The following is a 21,560-nucleotide window of genomic DNA, read 5'->3' as shown; positions in this document are numbered from 1 at the left end:
CTGCTTGCATGGTGTGGATCCATAGGCGCCCCAATAACATTTTATATCCTAGTTCTCTGTCCAAGACTTGAAATGCGACCTCTGCTGTTATAGGTCCCACTTGTACAGGCAGTGTTACAATGCCTTTTGAGGGACGTTCTTCATCATCGTATTCCTTGATATTTATTTTCTTGGATGAGTCGATGTGAAGTTCAGAATATCCTAGCGCCTTAACCGGTTTTAAAGTACAAATGTTGAGACCGACTGCTCTGTCTACGAGTACTCTTCTAATTATTTTCTTATGTATGTAATCTTCTAGATGTAGCGGGTCATTATGGAGCAGTCTATCAGTAGGAATGTCTTGTTCTGTGAATACAATATGAGTTCCTTGTGTCAAATTTCCTACCATGGACTGGAAGGCATTTTCATCTATATCTTTGTCCACTAATGAATATTGAAGTTCTTTTTCCAGAATAGCTATATGAGTGGGGGAAATACGCAAGAGTTCAAATAATGATATTTGTGCCGAAGTTTTCTTAAGTTGGTCAACAATATTGTAGGTCCCTACTGCTGGTGGATGATTTGGTGGTACTCCTTGTAAGGTTACCTTTGATCTGTGAGTAACTACTACATAGTCTCTGTCTCTGGGATTTATGGTGATCGTAGCCACTATATCATATGACTTCCAAGTATTATCGGTATCATATGTTGTGTTATCAAGGTTTATGTTAAATTCCTCTTCATAGTCTTCATGTGTATGTTTGACATCCATGATTTGTTCTATGAGTTCATCTTCAAACCATCCTGAATGAGATGGTTCATCATGCACCCAGTCTTTGAGATAAAGATTTCTATCATCATCGTATTTTGGTGCCTCTGATAGCATGCAAATTTGGTTATCATATGTGTGAGTATCTAGGTATTTCTCATCTTGATCACGTGTTTCTTGTGAGTCATTGTTTACTACATCTCCTGAGCTAATGGCATGAATAGTGTAGTCATATGAGACTTTTGTGTAGTTTGTTGTATTGTCTTGAGTACCTGATGTAGTATCTTTCCCTTTGTCATGCTTAACAAATGGATCCTTAAAGATTGTATGATTCGTGTTTGCTGAGGTTTTATCGATATCGATTGTGATGTCATCTTGGTCTATCATATCTTGGACCAAGTTTTTCAATTTATAGCAACTAGTTGTTTTGTGACCTTTAGTCCGATGGTAATCATAGAAATGGTTATCATTCCACCATGTGGGTTTGAAAGGACCTGGTTCATATAGTCTTATTTTCGGTAAAGTGATCATGTTTGTCTGTATTAACTTTTTGAGTGCTGACTCAATAGGTTCTCCTAGAGGTGTATAATTCCTTCTTGGAGAATTAACCCTAGGGTATCTTGTGTTCATGTTTTGTGTAGTGTTTACATTTGTTGAAGCAGGGTTATTCTCTGTGTGTGGATTTGATGATTGACTCATTCCCAAAGATAAAACCAATTGAGTTCTATTTACTGTTCTGGCATCTACAACACCATCATGGGTCACATTTTTGTTTTTCGACCAAAACTTTGATTTGTCATTGTTGTTGGTGTTGCCATACTTAATAAGACATTGTTCCACTAATCCCTTCTCACATTTTAGATCTTTTTTTGTGATTTGTTTGAACGTGGTTAAACATTGCATTTGTATCGGATCTTTAATTTTAGGAATCAAGTTTTTTGTGATATTATCCACTTGCTCTATTTCTAGGATAATTGTCTTACAGCTCCTATAGAGAGCCCTCCATCGTTGTATGAAGGATGCAAATGTTTCATTCTCGTATTGTTTCGTGGCACACAAGTCTATCAAAGTAACCGAGGTTTCAATGTTGTGCAAGAAATTTGCAATAAAGTGTTCATCTAATTCTCCCCATGATGTGATGGTTGGTGGTAAATGTGAAAACCACTCTAAGGCTGAGCCCCCTAGACTTTTAGGAAATAGCCTCATTCAGTAAGTGTCTTCTGTTGCAACCTCTATACATGTCGTAAAAAACTTTCTGATGTGGTCTCTAGGATCACCCTTCCCTCGATATCTGTCAAATTTGGGCATTTCAAAATGTGATGGGAAAGGCGGCATGTATAATGTGTGATCAAAAGGATAAGGATGTAAGTCCTGCATTGTGTAGCTCTTTTTATCGTTATCAGTCTGCATGGTCGTCACTTGTTGTTGCAAATTTTGTAATTGTTGTGTCAGAATATTTGTTTGGGTTAAAGGTACACCTTGTGTATGTGTATGCCCCACAAAAGGATTCGTGGTTGCATAACTAGGAGGTTGTTGGATGGTACCATGATTATAATTTTGTGTGTTGTACGTTCCACTAGGTGTCATGAAATAAGTGATATGCGAACTCATATTTGGCTAAGTTGCACTTGTTGTATTGGGCAGACCTAGATTTGCATTTTGGTGACTATATGTCAATCCTATAGAATAGGACACCAGAGGTTGGGTTGCACTTGTTGCCTGAGGAATATGTGTTTGAATAGGTGCTGAGACACTTGAGATTATCGGTATGCTTTGTGTTGGTACACTAACATTTATTGCTGAAGATGATGCACTTGTTTGAAAGTTTGTATTTGTATTGACATTTGTTTGCATATGTGCGTTTTGAGGAAAACTAGAGGTAGTTTCTTGCATTTGTGTTATGGGTGGTGTTTGACTGTTATCTTGACCTAAAGTTTTTCCTAGTGGTAAGATTTTTGTGACATCAAAATCTTTAGGTAGTTTTGCCCCATTTTGTAATAACAACGAGAGATATTTGTCCCTATCATTATGTATAAGTGCATCTAAGATCATAAGGACATGTGGATCCTGTTGAGATGACTCAATTTATTCTTTTGTTAAATGTTGTTGTAATTCATTTATGGTAGACATTACCTGAGAACCTATTCGTTGACTAGTTGATATGTTCATATTCCAAGTTGGATTTACAACTGGTCATTGTTTGGGTCCATTATACCTTTTTTCCTTTTGTGACCTTGTGATGGGCATTTAAGACTACTATATGAGGGTGGTTTTATGAAAGACGACAACTAATGCTAGACTTTAGATGTAGGTATGAGGTATGCAAAACTGGACTAGACTCTCTATTGGGGATTTTGACGCAAGACTTGTTGAGTATTCCGGGATTTCTGTAATGCAAGTTTTTCCATGTCTTCTCTTAGACACTCTGCAAAAATTTCTCTATCAATCCTACGGGCAATTTTATACTTGATATTTATCTCGTACTCGACTCCTATATATTGGGGTACATTTCTCCTTGAGTCCCAAGCTAAGTTAGCTAGACCTTCAATGATTTCTCGCTGACCACCATTTGGCACTAGATTAGGTTGCTCAGAGGGGGAAAAACCATCACCTGGTAGACCCATTAAGACGCATGCTATGACTCTATAAGATGATTATTCCAATGACGACGGACTAAGACAAATGTATATGAAGTCTAGATGAAGACGGATATGAGGATGATAATGAGGACGTAATATAGAGATTATGCAACGACTAAGGACGATAATAAGGACGTAATTGAGGACTATGAAAGGACTAAGGATGATGGTAAGGATGTAAATGAGGACTATGCAAGGACTAAGGATGATAGTAAGGACGTAAATGAGGACTACGCAAAGACTTCCTATGGTCACAAGTGTGTAAAACTTTAAGTTTGCTGGACTGTCTGATGTTTTAAAATGGACTTTGTTTTCAGTAATTTTGTTTGTAGGACAAGTTTTGTGTTTTTCCAAGTCTGAGAACAATTGTTTGGAGGCAGATATAGCTGACTGAATTGGTTTTTCAAACAATCTCAGAGAATTCAGAGATATGCAGGATAGGGCCTGAAATAGCCCAAAGAATTGACTCAATACTGGTCTGATACCACGATACATAAAAAAGCACATAATACAATCTTAGGCTAGAAAGTGGACACCATTCAATGAGGCCCCCGTAGCAAAATACTGAAACAAGATGGACAGCTAGAGAGTCTGGTAACACTGGCTCCACTCCACGGCACACACTTCTCGGGCATGCCAGTCTCTCTTACCCCGAAGATCCAAAGATCATATCACCGAGAGATTTTTGTCTCATAATGTAAGGTACATGAGGGGTATCTATGGGGTATGATCCGCACTCTCAGAATCACTGAATGTAGGATTTTGGGCTACTAAGTTGGTTCTTATTGTAAAATTTTGAGGGGTCTCGATCCAACGATGGATTCTAAGAGCAAGCGACTTAAGACTTTAGTTGAGCTTATCGGTGCAAGGAAGGCCCCCACATACGTCGAATTCACTCAACACTCTAGCCGCTTGACCAATATATTTATATAGTGGCTTGAAAACCCACTCGAGAGTACGCTGGGAGAGATGATATCCCCAACTCATCCCAATTCGAAGTACCTATGTGGGGTGATGAAATCCACAGTCAAAGATACCCCTCACTACGTGGAATAAAATAAAATTGAGTGTTGTTTTCACCTCCTTCCTTTCTCCCAAGACCCCAAAGGTAGGTGGAAAGTTAGTTAATGCAATAGTAGGTCCACCCCAAACACAATAAAAGTTCTTTCCCTTAAGAAAATCAAATTTGATTTAATCTAATGCAGCCTGATTCGCATTCATTTTAAAGCCCAAATTGAGGTGTTGAATACGCATGTGCATGTCCATTTTAAACACCAAATTGAAATGTGAAGGCATGCATGTCAATTTTAACCATTGTTGATTTTAAGCCCAAATCGAAGTGTTATACATGCATGTCAATTTTAACCAATGTTAATTTTAAACACCAAAATATGAAGTGTGAGATTATGCATGCATGTCCATTTTAACCATTGTTAATTTTAAGCCCAAATCGAAGTGTTATACATGCATGTCAATTTTAACCAATGTTAATTTTAAGCACCAAAAGATGAAGTGTGAGATTATGCATGCATGTCTATTTTAACCATTGTTGATTTTAAGCACCAAAAGATGAAGTGTGAGATTATTAGTGCAATTGATCTAATACTATTCGATCCTTTCTACAAACAGATGATTAGCAATAAAATCAAATCAACAGAAAACAAAGGATCAAAAATTGACAAAAGCGAATGCGTGATTATACCTACCCGATTGCGTGACTCTGCCTAATCGATTGCATAATTCTGTCAGGTCGAATGCGTGATTCTGACAGAGTGATTGCATGGACCTGACTGGTCGATTGTGTGATGAGAACAAGACGATTGTGTGACATGCAGGCAGATAACACAAAAAAAAAAATTAAAAATGAAACTAAACCTGATCAGAAACCTGCAAAACCAATTGTGATGCCCTAGCTAGATCTCTCATCATCCATTCAATGTTAATTAAATCATGTTTAACTTGATATGAGAGAACTAAGTTGTTGTATCTATCAAAGGTTGGTTGATCTTCCCAATCTTGTATCTACTTTTCTGCTTTGAGAACCCTTTGATAACGTTTGGCATGTCTTCTTTGTTCCTTTGTCCTTCTAGCACCTGAAATCCTGAATTGTACCTTACATGCCATAAACTGTTATAATAAAAGAATGCAATACAAATAATCTATTTTCAGATTTACTCAATTTCATGCATAATTAGATAGATCAGAGAACAGAAAGGATATGAGAATAAAAACAACAGAACAATAATTTTCCCTGCGAATGCGTGATACTAACAAAGTGAATGTGTGATCTTGACAAGTCGAATGCATGATGGGTTTCGCACGAATACGTAACCCTAACTGGTCAATTGTGTGATGATGTAAGCATGAATGCGTGACGAAGAGGATTGTCTTGAAATCTATGCAAAAAAGGAAAAAAATCGTACGATCTACAAAAACAACACAAAAAATAGAGAAGGTTAATTAGTTGTTGTTCACGTCGGGTTCACCAAAATGTGTTATGCTCAAATTCATCATTGCTAAATAGGAAATAAGAACAATCACGAATTCCTTAACTATCTAAGCAATTCAAACATAAAACCAATGAAATAATGCAATTAAGAAATAGGAAAGTAAAATATGTTAATCAAAACTCCCTATTCCATGATTGCATATGGCTTCCATTGCTCTTCTCTTCTTTGTGGTATGATGGCTCTCAGATATTGCACTAGCACCCTACAAGTGACACAGAGATTCAAAGTTTGTGATCTAGAGTAATTGTCCCAAATTAAGGAGGATTGAAAATGGAGATTGAATGCTCAATTTATAGATTTTTGGAGAAGATTGACTAAAAGATGGAACAAAATGATCAAGAGGTGGAACTCATGTGAGCTCACATGATGATTGATAGTTGAACTGTTGATTTAGAGGTGAAACTGAATAGATTGAATAGATTAAAGGAGTTAACTGATTGAGAAAAAGCTAACTGAGGGAAGAAAAAGAATTATTGAAGGAAATAAAGAAGATGGCAAAGAAATTTTTATTTAGAAAAAGCTAACTAGAAGATGGAATTAGAGATTGGAGAGATAGTGATTTAATTAATTAATTGATTGGATTAATTAATTTAGCATGTTCTTGCACTTTGACTTAGTTTTTCAATTTAATCTTTTCCTGAGATTTTAATTCAAATAATTGAATTTATTTTAAATTCAATTTAGCATTTGAATATATTTAGAACTTGACTTTGATTTTCAATTTGGTTTTTGAAATCATGCACATGTATTTGAAATTAGAAGAAATTAGAAGAATTAATTAAATGAAATTAACACTTGAAGAACTAGAAGAATTAATTAGTTAATTAAATAATTTAAAGAAACTATTTAATTATTTTAGAAATGGAATTTAATTAAATAATAAAGATTATCTAAATTAAAGGATTAAATCACAATTAATTAAATAATAAATATTTAATTAATATTTAGAAAAGGGTTGATAATTTGATGATTAGAGATAGAAATTAAAAATAGAAATTATTTAAATAATAAATATTATTTAAATTATGGAATTAATCAGAATTTATTAAATAACAAATATTTAATTAATATTTAGAAAATGGTTAAAATGATTAAATGATGATAGAAATAGAAAATAGAATAATTAGTACGATGATGAGGAAATATGAATTTAGAAGAATAAGATTAATTAGCTTAATTAAATAATTATTTAATCAATTAGATGAATAATTAGTACATGATCAATGAGACATTTTTAGGTGTCTACATTAACCATTATAATTAGAGACGTGAAAATGAGTTCCATGAGCTTAGGTAACTTGACATGACTATGAATAAATATGAGAACCACTTATTCAAACGTAAGCAATATGTGAGGCTTTTTGAGGATGAGGGAATGTTTGTACAATGCTTTGTGAGAGATTTAAATTCACATATCTATCGTGGTTTTTCACATATTTAAGTTGAAAACCTAACAATTTTTTATATATAATCCTAGATTGATCGACGAGTATTTGGATAGATGCTTTGGTGGGTAGATAAGAATGTAGGTAGTGGTTCCTTCTCAGCCAATATCATGGGTAATGGGTTCTCAACCTCATCCCAAGGATCCTTCAAGACACCTTTAGCATATCCTAAGGAAATTCAACAATAGTAATGTAATGGGTGGAAATAAGTATTCACTAGTTTAGCTATGTAAACAAGGAATGAGCCTATTTCTTGTGTTCACTACATTAAAAGGAGATGAGATCAATAGATTTAGTCCCAAAGGATGAATGTTGATTGATTTTTATTTTTCTCTTTGCTTAAGTCGAAAATGAACTATAGAAAGATATCAATTGAATTCTAGATCTAGGGCTAAAGGTGTGAAATTAACATAAATCAAATGAACGATTAGTTTAAAATTTGATATGCAAACACAATATAGTCTAGTTTTAGGGAACTGAGAAGAACCTATGTCTAGAATCCCATCCTCGCACACTTTGTAGAATGAATCTAGAACCACACACACAAAACATGTAGGGTAGAAGAATGATGAGAAAAATACAAACACACCGCCATAGGATAATAGACTGTTCTATACTCAGATACATTTCCTCATGCAACCAAACATAAAACTAAACTCAAACACCATAGTACTAACTTCCTGGACATGTAGACTTCTACCAAAATGTCTGCAACATATAATTAAGTAAACCGATACATACTATTTGCTTTGGACCAGTATAATATTATCAAATTTATTTCTGGACTTTCTTCTAAATCTCAGATCAATGACAAAACTGCTATCAACATCATCAACACATACACATCATCAAATGCATCAATGACCTTGACACATGCTACAATTATCTCCTTAGTGACAATACATACTGCTAGACATCAGGTGACATCAATGACAACACATATTGCCAACAAATCTTAAATATTTGTTTCATTGGGAAGGAATGAGGCATGATTTTTCTAATTTTTTGGATAGGTGCCTAAAGTATTAGAGGGTGAAGATAGAGCGTCAACATTGAGAAATTATCATGCAATTGCATGATATTCCCGAGTGAAAGTGGGATATGACTTCCTTAGATTTTATTGCTATTCTACCAATATATTTGCATCATCATAATTTCATCATGGTGATGGTAATTTTTTTACAAAGGTTCTCCATTTGTGACATTTCAAATCAACTTATAGTGTTTCATCTATCACAAGTGTCTTTGTGGAGGAGATTGTGTGCTTGCATGGATTGCCTGTAACATATTTTTTATCATGTTCCAATGTTCACATCTATTGTGTGGGCATCTTTCAAGAATACTTTTGGATCTTCGATAAATTCAAATTCCTCTTATCATTCTAAGATATATAGTTAGAAAGAAGAGTAAATTAGGTGCTAAAGTACATCCTTCACATGCATGTTATGGACTAGTAGTTTAACTGGGTGGACTATTTGTACATCTTGTTGAATTTTCCTTATAGCAATGAGTACCACAATTCTCTTGGTATGAAACTATCTTGGGATTTTTATGGTCAAACTTGTAAGACCCTATTGAGTTAGGATAGGTTAGAAAATTGTGTTATTTTAGGTGATGAGATGCTTAAGGAGATGGAATAATAGGTCATTCAAATTAGGAAGTAATTGTTGACTACTCAAATTAGATAGAATAAGTATATCAATGCCAAGAGTTTAGATTGATATTTCTCATTGTGTGACCATGTGTTCTTGAGAGTGTGATCACATAAGACCCCAATTTATTGAAAAAAAGGTTCTAAGCTCACAACACAATTTTTGGGACCTCTTGAGATCCTTGATAAGATTGGCTCATTCATGTATCACGTTTCCTAGCTCCCCAAGTTCTCACATATCCATGATATGTTTCATGTTTTCATTCTTAGGTGGTATATTTTATATGTGAAATTTTTTTTTATTGGGGTGCCTCATAGGTTAAGGGAAGAAATCGACCTTTGGAGCTCATTTGTATATTGCAGCATTAGAGGTTGGTACTTTTGGTATGAGAACTCTATTCGGTAGGATCCCATGGGAATTTATTGATGATACTTTAAGTACTTGGGAGGATGTGACATAGTTGATGGATTTGTATTGCCAACTTTTTGTGAGTTTCCAAAATTAAGCCTAGTCCTACAAGGAAAATGTAATTCCTTTGGTGTTCACACTTGATTATTTTTGTGACTATAGATTTTGTTGAGATGATTGTTATACCTTATTATTTTGCCATCAAGGTGTTCTCAAAATAATTTTATATTATCATTTGGTTTTTTATTGTGTATTGCATGCTACATGTGATACTCTCACATATGAATTTGATAATATTTATATTTTACTTAATCTCTATAGATACATACATATATACATGCTCACAGATGGATGTTATTATCATTGCATTGGAATTCTATATTTTTTTTCAGTTATCACATTCACGTGCTTAGATTATGCAAATTGATGTTGATCTAATCTAAATATGTTGACTATATGGTTTATGTGAAGTTGTACCCTATAATCGATTTTTCCTTGATTCAACTATAATATATATGGTATTGATTCACTTGACATGTGACTTGAGTATGTAGGCATGTGCTTATTTTCCTACCTACTAATGTAGGTATGTGATTCCCCTAACAATGTTTTATATTAAAGATGTTACATTGGACCTAATATTTTTACTAACCCTTATTATACTTGAATCGAGTGTGAGATATTCCTTATGAGACCCAATGCAAATTTAGATCTAAATTGATCAATGATTATGAAGTCAACTTCTATTGTGGTCAAACTACAAATGTTTATTAAAATTTTATTTTCTTATTCCCTCATTGTATTTGTTTATATTGTGATCTACTGAAACATTATATATTAATGATGTTTGATGCATTTTGGGAATCAAGAAACAAGGAAATAAATAAAGAACTATTAGTTAGTTGCATTGGAGAATTATATGTTGTAATGGGTGGAAAATTAGGGTTTCCACCATGAGAGAGATGAAAACCACTAATTTACTATTACATTCAAAAGAGGGGTGAATCCAATATATTTATTCACAAATTAGTAATGATAAGAACTTAAATACTAATTGGATTCAAAGGGATGAGTTGATTTGCCCTCTTTTGTGAGTTTAAATGCTGAAATTAGGGAAAAATATTGAAAATGAAGGTAAAAATACGGAAACAGTGAGCTATAGTTGTCAAATTGAGGCACACACTGGATTTGAGCAGTATATGTAGATTTGGATTTGATCCCCAAAAAAGCTCCAGAAGTGTCAATACCAGAGCGCCCATCACTCTGGTCCTCCTAACTTTTTGCATGCCAAATAGGGTTGATTCGTCTCTGCAAATAATGCCTATTTTCAAGAATGCAACTCCATGCATGTTTTGTGACACAAAATAAAGGGAAATAGGTTGGGAATAGGGGCTTGCCTAAGTCAAACCTCGATTAAGGAATTAACCTTGATTGAAATATTGCAAATACTAAAATAAATAATGGAAGGATATACCTTAGATCTGCAATAACTGATAATGGTGATTTCCTTCTTGAATGTAATCACATATGTTGTATGAAATGGCATGAACATAAAAAAAACCCTAATCACACACACATGATTGTAAATGAAAGATTTAATATTTCTCTACAATTGATGAATGAAGAATGTAGCCTTGAAGACCTCTAGAGATGATTAATGAATGCTCCAATGCTTGAATTCTTGATGATGATAATTTTGTCATTCTCTTATGAATTTTGTATTATGCAAATGAGAGGGGGAAATCTCTTTATATAATTCCTTGTTGAAAAATGCATTAATTTTTCAACATAGGTCGACACGAGGAGATATTTACCACTCATTTTTTAATATGCAAGAGGGGACCAAAGAAGGGCCTAGTTAAGGGGGACCAAAGCATGGCGCTCTGGTCCCAATGAGGACCAAAGCACCATGCTCTGGTCCTACCCTATTTTGGGGCCAGGAGAAGGGGTTATGCAATGGATGAAGTGAAGATAAGGCCAAATTTGCATTTAGGCCCCACTTTAGCAAGAGTATGAGCTTACGCAAATAATCATAGTAAAGTAGACAAAAGAGAGATGAAGAAGATGAGGAATGCATAGAAAGTTCACAAGGAGTATAAAAATCACTAAATTTGAGGAACCAAGTCCCCAATCTTAGGATCATAACTCACTCAAACATATGCAAGGGCACACAAAACAAGACAAAAAAAGGAAAACAAAGTCAAAAACACAAAAATACACACAATGCACAAAAGCTAAAGACCCAAAACAAGACCTCAAGTCAACTTGCCGAAGAGTCCTCGATATCAAAATATCACAACAGCTAATATCATTCTTGAAAAATTTCATCTCACAAACACAAGTAATCACATAAAAGAGAAAATAAAGCATCATCCATGAACTATCGATAGCGAAGCTACAAGTTCATGAGAAGAAGAAGAGAGAGCATGAATACATGCTAGATGTGCTTTTCTAGGTGATCCATGAGAAGAGTGATGAGAGAGAGAAAATAGATACATCTCCCCTAGATGTTTTTATCTAGGTGATCCATGTTGGGGAGGAGAGTAGGAATAGTCTAGCCCTATTCCACTAGTTCCACTCATCCTCGTGTGTGTGTGCAAGTGATGTCTAGTTTCAAGTAGGAAGCGCCTCATTTTTTTAGTGTGCATTAACCTGTTTAAGACATGCAATGTAAATGAAAATTCCAAGAGGCGACTGTACAAATGCAAAGGGGTGAATGTGTGTGCAAATGCCAAGAGGTGAATGTGTGTGTGAATTCCAAGAGGTAAATGACAGATACATGCCAGGTTTCAAGGACATCCTGTGTAAGAGTTTGCTATAGTTTCAGTGATGTTTAACCCCATTTAAGACATATATCAATGCTACATCTGGTTTTGGGCATGAATAATCTCATATAAGAGTTTGTTTCCTCTAGTTTCGAGAATTAACACCTCATTTAAGACATACAAAAATGATATGCAAAAATATGGTACAATATGGTACAAAGGGAGCGATATTGGTGCCCCCCCTTAAGATGTCAACATAGTTCTATGTTGTTGTCTTAAGGAGGCTAGAAACAAGTATGCCTCAACAATAAGTACATATCCTTTAGGAAACAATGTCATAATTCCAAGCTAAAGAGGGAATACTATTATAAGCAAGGATAAGATAGTTGAAAAAGAGATATCTTGCAACAAGTGAAAAGGAGAACCTTGGAGGAGAAGAGATTATTTGCTCGAAAGAAATATACCTCCAAGAGGAGTTTCTTGAATAAATATAACATCCTTCCAAAAGAAAGAAACGGGAACACAAATGCATACCTTCCTCCTATTGCTAGGTGAAAGGGATTCGTGATGAAGGATGACACACTTTTGAACCAATTTGAGGGGGTAAGTTTATGATAGGTGTACATCACCAAGTGAAAAAGAGGTTGTAGCCAAGGACATACACATCTTGCACAAGAGAGAATCCTTGAGTAAATAATAGCTTCTCACGAGGAAATGACACCAAATCATGAAACAAACACCACTCAACAAAGGAAAAGTATATCCTTAAAGAGGGTAAGAGAGATAGAGAGAGAAATCATTGTCACCCAAGTTTAAGGACAATGAGAAGAATTACACAACCTCTAAAGAGAGATAAAAAATAAGCAAATGCACAATGTACTCACATGAGTAAATATCTAATGCAAGAAATGGCATTATTATATGTAAAATATAACTATAAAGGAGTAGTAATCTTTAAAGAAAGAGAGAGAAAGAAAGAAAGATCACAGATTCCCGTAAAGAGGGATTGGTCATAAGAGACATACTATTACCTGCAAGAAAGGATATCAACACATGATAAATGCAACCCCTAAAGGGAATAGTGATATGAGAGAGAAAGGGAAAAAGCCATCCTTGCCCCCCAAGCAAGATGACAAGGATAGATTAGGCGTAAGAATCATACATTTCCTTAGGATATATTATCCATACAAGACTTACCATTTCAAAGAATAGGTCATAACAAGGGATGCACATGCATCCACATGAAGGATGAATCTATGAAAAAAGGACATCAAGTGATAAACAATGCAATCCTGAAAGGAAATGGTGAAACTTTAAAGATAAGAGATAGGAAAGAGGTGAAAAAGAATCATGTTGCTACCCTAAGATGTTTGAAATTAAAAAATCACCACCTCTAATGACAAAATCCCCCAATTAAGTTAACTACTTGTGTCATAGGGGGAGGAGCAACATGAGGGTGAAAGGAGTGCTAAGGCACTACCTTTTCACCAAGAAAGAGAGCAAGATCTGTTGAAAGACATATACGAGCACGATCGTATTGTTCTTGAACAAATTCCTTAAATGCTTTACACTTTCCAAGAGAATGAGAACCACCATGATGAAAAAGGCAATATCAACTTCCTCTTTTATGCTTAGTGCTAAACTTCATAGAGGAAAAAACAATATTTTTTTCATACTTCAATTTCCAAAAGATTTGAGTAGCCAATTTTTCAGAATCATCAATAGGTAATCTTATTGTTTTTAGATGTAGGATTAGAATTATTATTAGAAGAAGGATTGTCATCAATGATTTTAACTTTACCACTATCAATAAGTTTGTAACATCCTAAAATTGTACCTCTTGCAATTTTAGAATGCATTTTGGTCTTCGTCTTAGTGTTTGCACCTCTTTGCCTGATCAGAGACCTGAATATGCTCATACACATCAAAATCTTCATGCAATTCATTTATGCACCCTTCCTACACCTTGATCCAACCCCAAATTACGGCAGGACCAGGGCGTGGCACCCTGGTCCCCCTTAATGGGGACCTATTGTGGACCCCTCTCCCTAACTTAACTCAAATTAGAAGTGGGAAAATCCCCTCTATGTCAGCTCATGTTGGGAATTTAGTCAATTAACCTTGCTAGAAAGTATATAAGAGGGATTTCCCCTCTCATTTGAACAAGCTATCAACGATAACACACAATCACACACACACAAGAGATCAAGCATTCAAGAGCAATTTAGCATTTTCAGTCTTCCTTCAAGCTTTGGAGCAACAATAGAGTCAAGATTTCAAGCATTGAAGAGGAGATCATTATTCTAATCCATGAAATAATAATTCCATGTGGAGGCAAGCAAATCTTCACAAGGAGGTATAAGCATTTCATTTTCAGTCAATTCAACATCCCCTCAAAGAGGAGGATTTCTAGTTTTAGTCATTTCAATTATATTATTTCAACCACTTAGTTAATTCCAAAACCAAGGTTTGACCTAAAGGTAAAACCCTATTCCCAACACATTTCCCTTTCCTTCTGTGTGTAGGAAGCATGTGTGCAGCTATACTTCTGGAATTAAGCTTTATTTGAAGAGATGAAAAAACCCTTTTCGACACACTGTAAGTTCGAAGGATCAATAGGAGGGCGACCTGGTCCAGAAACACGGTCTCTACAACTTTCGTCAGATTTCGCAGAGCAGCTTTGAATCATCTCAAACTTCTCAAATCTAGATGCATGACGAAATCTCAAATCTGTAGCTCATTGTTTTCTCATACTTTGCCTTCATTTCTAGCATTTAGTCGTAATTCAACTAGTCAACTTAGAAAAGAGGGTCAATTACATTCCAAAAACCAATCTACTTAGTATTCAATCCTTGTATTATATAGGATTGGATATAGTGGATTTATGCCCCTCTTTTGAATGTAAAGTCTCCCTCAAGCGAAAATTGAGCTTAGTGAATCCTCCTTCCCCATGGTGGATTTGCTAAGCTCCCAATTTTCCACTTTACATTTTGGTGAACCCGACTCCTTACACCCTTAATTCTGATTTTTGTTTTTAGATTTGAGTGTATGCAATTTAAAATTCGAAATTTTAATTACAAGCTTAATTTCCTTGGAATTTTCAAAAGGTTAGAGGTTAAATTCACAAAAACCCTAATTTTTAGATTCAAAATTGAGTTTGTGATTTGTCTAAATTGTATTGATTGTTTCAGATTTGAGAACTCTTCAATTTTACAATTCAAGTTTTCATTTACATGTTCAATTTTCCAGTTTTTTTAAAGTGAAGTGGTTAAATTAAAAAAACCCTAATTTTTAATTTTAAAATTGAACTTGTGGATTGTGTAGATCTTGAATTAATTTTCAAATTTGGGTCCTTGCTTGAATTTCAAAATTCAATTTCTAACCTTGCAACATTCAAATTTTTTAATTTAAAATTTTCAAATTAAGCGGTTTATGCAACAAACCCTAATTTTTTAAATTAAATTAATCTTGTGTAATTTTAAATTTTCCTTTAAGCATTTAATTGATTCAATTAAATGTAAAGCCTCTTGTTTTCCTTCTAAACATCATAAAAGTTAGCCCTTAAGTGTGCTCTTTTTTGTTTTCTTCTTTCAATTAATCATTTTATCAAACATCCTAAGTGTGTCCTATTTCAAACTTCAAGGCTTATTTTCACATATCTCCACATCTCCAATTCTCATATCATTCTCAAATTCGCATTAAAATCACAATATCTTGCTTCCCTAAAAATTTGGTAAAAAGTTGGTCAGACCAAGTAGGTACCTACTTGGTCCCAACTTTTTCTCCTCAAATTTTGGGAGCCTGTTTTGATTGTATTTTACTACACAATTCCATAGATTTGTGAAATTTTATTGATTTCAGGTCGCCCTGAGTTTGAAAACAAATCTGAATTTCAACATTTCAATTTTCAATTTAAATTTTAAAGTTAAGTGGTTAATTACATATACCCTAATTTTTAAATTAAAGTGTTTCCTTCAATATTTCAACATTCCAAACTTTTAAATTTTCAAAATCAAGAGGTCATTTTCGATCCTAATTTTAAATTTAAATTTCTATCTTCTAAGGGATAATTTTTAATTTAAATTAAGAGGTTATTTTAACAAAGCCCTAATTTTAATTTTCAAATTCCTAGGAGATTGCATTATTCTTTCAATCATTTTGCATTCTAAAATTCAAATTTCAAATTTCCCTCCTTTAGTGCATGATTTTTACTACTATTAGTTCTACCTATAATATCCCCATTAGAAGAAGTTGTAGAATTAAGGTTGCTCAAGGTTTAATTACTGAGGAAATGGAGCCTAATTTGGCTAGCTTTTACAATGAGTTTATTGGTGGTTCTTCCAATCCTATAGATATTCCTATTTATCCTCTTGATAATTCTCATAATGAGGAGGAATCACTAACTGGGGTATCCATTGACCAATTGGCAAACATGGACAATCAATTTGACATCTTCAACAATAGATGAGTCAAGAATACCCGGAGAGTGAAGCTCTCCCATTGGTTGAAGGATTAAAAAGAATGATTCAAAGTGATAAACATGGTTTTGATATAGATTGTGTGGCATTTCTCATATTGTTAATTATAATATCATGCCTATGAAGAGTTGTGCTGAAAACCTAGGTTATATACAACCTCCTAGTCAAGTTAATCATTTCATTCCTTTGACAACTCTTATGACTAGTGCTCCTACCTTCACATCAAACATCATGGTTACCTCTACACAAAATTCCATACCTACAAATGTTAGTCATGGGAGAAATACCTCTTCTTTCATTTCTCCTACCATGAGTGTTGCCATTGTTACCCAATCACACTCACCACCTATAAATGTTAGTCAAGGGGGTAACTCCTTCAATCATAGTTCCTTCATTAATCCTATGAGTCTTCCATGTGTTACCCAATCTTCTTCATTACCTACATATCATAGTGTCGCACCTCCTTATTCTCAATCTCTTCCTTCATTCAACAATGTTACTCCTCCCTCTCAATCCAACATGTTTAATTTCAATCCTTCTACCGAAGCTACAATCAATAGTCTAGCCCAAACAATTTCTTCCTTACAAAAACAAATAGCTTCTATAAATCAATCCAAGTATAATGTGCACACATTTGATGCAGTGAACCCATTATCCAATGACATTTTTAGAGCCGTCCCTCCTAAACATGTAGAAGTCCCCCAATTTGAACTTTATAATAGAAAAGGTGATTCCTTAACTCATGTTAAAATATTCTAAACTTTATTTAGTGACTTTGCTCATGATCAAAGGTTGTTATCAAAATTGTTTACTAGAACATTAAGCGATAGAGCTTTGCAATGGTATTTCTCTTTGCCTCCTTATTCTATTACTTCTTTTCACCAATTTGCTAATGCTTTTATTCAACAATTTCACAATAACATTTGTCCTAAAGTTACTTTGACTAATTTGATGCATTGTAAACAAGGTGTTAAAGAAAAAGTGACTAATTTTATTGGTAGATAAGCATTTATATTCTCATATTTCTTTTCATGTGCCTGATCAAGATATTCAAAATATTTTTATTGCTAATTTACAAAAAGACATTAGGGATAAACTTCTCTAAACTAAGTTTACTTCCTTTTTGCAGTTGTGCATAGTACTTCACAATTATCGACTGACTGTGAGTCAATTGGAACAATCATCTCCTTCCATAGCCTCAAGTGATAAGGATGATAGTGCTCAACAACCATTTGCGAATTTCAAACCAAACAAAGGATTTATCAAATTCAATGACAAGAACAACAACAATCAATTGGTAGCCACTACAGGTGTGCCTCCTTTGTCTAGATACTTTAAAAAAGAAAAATAATTTACTCCTTTGAATAAATATTTGAATAGCATTATGTCTCGGTTAATACAAAGGAATGTGTTAAAACCTCCCAAAATCAAACCAATTGATCCATCTAAAACAAGTTCCCCTTACTTTGATGATAAATCTTTTTGTTAATACCATTGTCAGCTTGGTCATGATACTGAAAAGTGTTTTCCATTGAGAAGTAAGATTTAAGAATTGATTGATAACAATACCATATATGTGGCAAGTGTGAATGATAAAGGAAATAAATCCGTAGCTCCTCCTAACCAAAACCTTCATTTTTTCACTGATCCTTTACCATCCCATTCCACTAATATGGTTGAGACTCATCATCTTGCTTTCTCTCCCAATGATGTGACCATTCAATCTAATAATGTGGTGAAGCTTGTTGATAAACAAGAACCTCCTAAGGAGTTGTGCATAACATTTGATCCTAGTGAGACCATTAAAGCACCTAATGGTCCATTATACATAAGTACAAAAAATCAAAGGCATACCTGCTAGAGGAGTGCTTATTGATCCCGCTTGCATGGTTAATGTGATAACTGACTTGAATTTATTTATACTTTGCAATTGCATCAAGTGATATATGATGATACAGATGTGATAGTTAAAGTTTTTGATGTCTTCTCTTATCCTTCTATTGGTTCTATAACACTTCCTATTGATGTTGGCACTAAATTATTAGATGTTAAATTTTCCATCATTCCTACATCCGATCAATTTCGTGTGAAGTTGGGATATCCTTGGCCCTGTTCCATGAAAGCGACCACTTCTACTGTTCATAATTGTTTGAATTTCCTCATAATGGTGAAATAATAACTATTAATCATAGCATATTTCAACCTATAATGAGGCATTGCGATATTTGTCTTGATTACTTTTGGTTTGAATGATTCCGACCTCTTCAACCTAGAAGTGATGCTCTGTTTAGATCATATCAAAACTAGAAAAATGATATGATTTTGTCATTGAGTAAACCTAGAATCCAAAACTTTGCATTCCTCTTGATGATCATATACCCCTTCTTGAGGATAAGATTATTCTTCCTCCTAAGGAAAGAAATTATCTTCTTCCCAAAGAGGCACCCATTCCTTCTCGTAAAGAGAAGAGTATCCTTTCTCCTAAGAAAAGAGATATTCTTCTTCCTAAAGAAGAATCTATTCCTTCTCTTATGGATAAGTCCACTCCTCCTAAAGGTAGAAAAACTCCTATTCCTCATAATGCTAGACCTATCCCTCCTCCTCATGATGGACCCGGTCTCCTTCCTACACCTCACATTCCTCCTTTATATAGTTTGGTTCCTCCTCCTTCATCTTATAGAGAGAAATGACCAACCTCTCCTATTTTCCAATCTAAAAGAAGAAATGAAGCCTATACCTGATGAGCCTAACCCTCCTCAAAATTTAGCCAAAACTAGATGAAACCGTTGTGCGAGACAACGCCGATGAAGACATCATGCTAGAGCTCGTGAAGCTGTTTCCCAAACCATTTCTTCTCCTAAAACACCAGCTGTTGACATGATTACATTTTCTCCTAAACATGATATTCAACCTAATTCTCCAAGATGCAAAATGCTTGAAACAAATGATGGTTCAATTTCAATTCCTATTAGAGCTCGTATTTTTATTAATCTTGATGAAGAAATAGGTGAAAATGTTGATCCTAATATTTTTTATGATGAATATGAATATGTTGATGTTGACAATGATTTATCTGCAAAATTTTCAAAATAATTAATCCTAGCTCCTAGTAAAAAACAAAGTGACTCATCATTAAAGCATTGTCCTTGTTTGGAACTTGTAATACCTCCATCTATTGTTCTCTATGTGGCTCTTCTTGCGTGTTGTCCACCCTCCCAAAATAATGATCAACAAGATCGGAGGGAGGATGATATACATGATTAGCTTCATTTGCACTGTGGATTCTCTCCTCTCCTCTCTTTCTTGTTTATGACATTCATCTATTCATTTCCCCTATTCTTCTATTTGTTGTCCCTAGTGTTGTCTACTTGAGGATGATACAAAGCATTGAGATCTCTTTTGGTCTCTCCCATGTTGACTCAAAAGACACATGTGTTCCCTTCTTCCATGGTGTTTTCCTTTCTTTGGGGGATGAGGATAATTATATGCACATATATATATACATGATATACATGGGTTATCATAAAAAGCATGTTGAATCCAAAGTTAGGTGAAATTGCCTCATGTTTTGTGATTTTTGCTCATTATCCTTTGATTTATCCTCTCTTGGGGGCTAAATTATTGTGATATCGTGCTTGTCTTTTTTGGGTGTATCCTACCTTAAAGCAATTGCTCCCAGTAAGGCGTACACAATCGCTTTAACGTAGGGGCATACACTTTTCTCATGATTCTCTCTCCTGATACTTTGTCTTTGCTTTGTAATTTTAGTATCTTCTTTTCATGACTCATAGTAAGAGAACCTTACTAGTTGTAGTCATGGTTCTCTCTTTCTCTCTCACGATATTCCCTTTTACCTTATAATTGAAGTTGTAAGATCCTAAAGTCCACTAGGGGCTTGGTGAATCTTGCCTCTTTGATGTGGTGAAAGTCTTTCAAACTGAATTCCTTTTACTTTACTGCGAGTATTTGCATAAGCTCACACTCTCGTTAAAGTGGGGCTAGATATAACGTCCTAAAATTGCACCCCTTGCAATTTTTGACTGTATTTGGGTCTTGCCTTAGTGTTTATGCCCTTTGGCCTGATCAGAGACCTAATTATGCTCATACATATCAAAATCTTCATGCAGTTCATTCATGCACCCTTCCTGCACCTTGATCCTACCCCAAATTAAGGCAGGACTAGGGCATGATGCCATAGTCCCCCTTAATGGGGACCTATCTTGGACCCCTCTCTTGGCCTAACTCAAATTTGAAGTGGGAAAATCCCCTCTATGTTGGCTCATGTTGGGAATTTAGTCAATTAGCCCTACTGGCAAGTATATAAGAGGGATTTCCTCTCTCATTTGAATAGGCTATCCATGATAACACACGATCACGCACACACAAGAGATCAAGCATTCAAGAATTTAAGAGAAAATGAGCATTTTCAATATTCCTTCAAGATTTGGAGCAGCAATAGAGTCAATATTTCAAGAATTGAAGAGGAGATCATCCTTCTAATCCATGAAATCATAATTCCATGTGGAGGCAAGCAAAACTTCACAAGGAGGTATAAGCATTTCATTTTTAGTCAATTCAATATCCCCTAAAAGAGGAGGATTCCTACTTTAAGTCATTTCAATTATATTATTTCAACCACTTGGTTAATTCCAAAAATGGGGTTTGACCTAAAGGAAAACCCCTATTCCCAACACATTTCCCTTTCCTTTTGTGTGTATGAAGAAGGTGTGCAGTTGTACTTCTGGAATTAAGCTTTATTTGCAGAGATGGAAAACCCTTTTTAGCATGTGGAAAGTTTGAAGGACCAATAAGAGGGTGATCTGGTCCAGACACAAGGTCCCTGCAACTTTTGGTAGATTTCACAAAGCAGCTTTGAGTCATCTCAAACTTCTCTAATCCAGGTGCACGACGAAAT

The sequence above is a fragment of the Cryptomeria japonica genome, chromosome 3 (assembly GCF_030272615.1).
Source record: "Cryptomeria japonica chromosome 3, Sugi_1.0, whole genome shotgun sequence".
In the NCBI taxonomy this organism is placed as follows: Eukaryota; Viridiplantae; Streptophyta; class Pinopsida; order Cupressales; family Cupressaceae; genus Cryptomeria; species Cryptomeria japonica.
The sequence above is the reverse complement of the archived record's forward strand: the minus strand, read 5'-3'. Positions refer to the sequence as shown.